Below are 2,428 nucleotides of genomic sequence, written 5' to 3'. Positions count from 1 at the left end.
GTTTCTTGCGTAGCGGCTTAGCGTTTTGCGTCCATTGTAGAACAAGCTTTAGGCTGGTTCTACAATAGACGCAGCCAGTCGCAAGAAATCGACCAATCGCAGCCAAAGATAAGAAGAATAATCGACTGTCATTGACCGATTTCTTGCGTTGCGGATTAGCGTCTTGCGTTTTGCGTCCATTGTAGAATAAGCTTTAGAAAAAAGAATGGCGCATTTCGCCGCGAACGCACTCCGGCCGAGCGATCTCGCTTGTATAATCAGCAAGAGTTACCAAAAGTTCGAGCTGTTAACTTGCTTTCTTTTTCGTTCAATTTGCTACTTCTTGAGGAGATTTTCATTTAAATTCGACGAAGTAATCGCGGAAGATGGAGATATCACGAGAGAAAGAACAGTAGCCAAGAAAGGATAATAGACCCGCTCGAGTGTCATTAGCGAGAGATGAGATTGAAATTCATCGAGCGATCCGCGCGATTGAAGGAAAACGAGCGGCAGCATCTCGTATGCAAAAAGTCAGGCGGTCTCAGGCCACACAGGCAATTTCCCAGGAAAGCCCTTCCACGAGAGCGGCTCTCAAAATCTATTATGTCTCCGACACGTCGCAGTCGGCGGCCCTAACTTATTCATGGACCTGTTGAGGCGTTCGAGATGCGTTTAGGGACGGCGAGGCGGGCAGACGCGCCCTGTCCCTCTCGTCTCTCCCGCGAGTAGATATAAGGGTAGTTAGCGCCCTCGCCGCGCCATCCGTCGTTTCGGGGAAGAGGGATGAAATCACTACAGTGGCCAAGGACTCGTGAAATTGCCCGTTTAAAATACAGGACGCCGCGCTCTCCGCGCGTGTTTGCCGCGCGCAGATTATGCGTAACGCGCGCGGCGCCCCGCGTATCCTTAACGTCCCGGGATGAGGGACCCGCCGTGCAGCGAGGGGGTGAGAAATCGCGAGAACATTGAGTTCTAATGTCGGAATAATGTCGGGATTCTGTACGCGAGTGTAAAACGGTGGATGCTTATAATAATAGGAGCGGAAGCTATTTTTCGCCGGGGCTATTTATATTCGTGTTTCGACAAGACACGTTCCTCGGGTAAGGAGGTGATATCCGGGTTAATGCACTCGCTCTCGAAGATATAATAAAAGCATAACGAAGGGGGAGGACGTCGCGAAATAAGTTGGGGGCCTACTTTAGACGGCACATTTGAAGTAATCCGGTTTCGTATTTCTGTGCTCGAGGAAATAGTTTCATTGGAAAAATTGGAGACGCGACGGCTCGGCTGCCTTCGTAGATGTCCGTCATTACGAATGTATAATGTATTGTAATATGTATTGCCGCGCGGTAGTTATATCCATACCGGGGTATTGATAGTTAGGTAAAGCCCTTGTTAAGTAGAGAACGACTTGGTCTAGCTTCCTTTTCCGTCTCATCGCCGGTATCTAGTAGTTATCCCTGGGATACGTACCTACGAGCGGGAAAGCACGCACGCAGGTAAAGAATAAATTGCATAGGAGCGGAATGTAACTAAGCCGGTCGGCGGGCGGTCAGTTTCAAGAATTCCGGGCGGACAGGGCTGCGCCGCATACCTCGCATGACGAGGCATGCGTCGCCAGGTATAATTGGCCGGCTATGCGTGTCTTTACGCAACGGGCTGGAAGAGAGGGTAGGGAAAGGCCCCGTGGAGGGTGCTTTCAGGCTTGGGGTGCCACACGCAACTTAGTAGCGACGATTATGATTCACCTGGGTCGGGTGTAGTTACTTAAATGCGTCCTTATCCCCCATTGCGTCCGCCATCAACGTAACCCCGTCTACGATACGATTTCCGCCCAATTTTTCTCTCGAAGGAGGCAGTTCCGACTGCAAAGGAAATGTATTCGTGTAAAACGCTAAAAGATACAATACGAAATTCTACCCATACTTTTAAATTGATTTCAACTTTTTGAAGCATCCTATTCTGAGGAATGTCACCTCAGCCAGAACTTGATACCTGGACCCTCCCCCAATCCGTGACGGGTGTCTTTGCCAATTCAACCACCGAGGCGTGTAATTACAATTATTCATTCGCGTATCAATGATACGTAAGAATTATAGATATAAGAATTTCTTATCTTTCATGCGAGAACGATGGATGTGGAAACACCAACGCGTCTATTTCGCGTCCGTCACTGTCGTGAATGAACCTTTGCCTCGCGCGGCGCTTCGTCGAGTTCGGGCTAAGAATGATTTCACCCATTTTACGAGCGGCAACAGAAGCACGAGGACAAACGAGCGAATCAGTGACGATGACGCCGGGCCGGGGTGCTGGTGGTGGTGTCTAGACGTCGTCGTCGTCGTCGTGGTCGTTGTCGACGACGTCGTCGCACTGACTCACTCGACGCCGACGCCCGACGCATGGCACGCGGTGGGGCACGGCTAAATATTGCGTGCACGCAATGACACAC

The sequence above is a fragment of the Vollenhovia emeryi genome, unplaced genomic scaffold (genome assembly GCF_000949405.1).
Source record: "Vollenhovia emeryi isolate VEMERY1.0 unplaced genomic scaffold, V.emery_V1.0 DF939216.1, whole genome shotgun sequence".
Classification (NCBI taxonomy): domain Eukaryota; kingdom Metazoa; phylum Arthropoda; class Insecta; order Hymenoptera; family Formicidae; genus Vollenhovia; species Vollenhovia emeryi.
Note: the sequence above shows the minus strand (reverse complement) of the source record.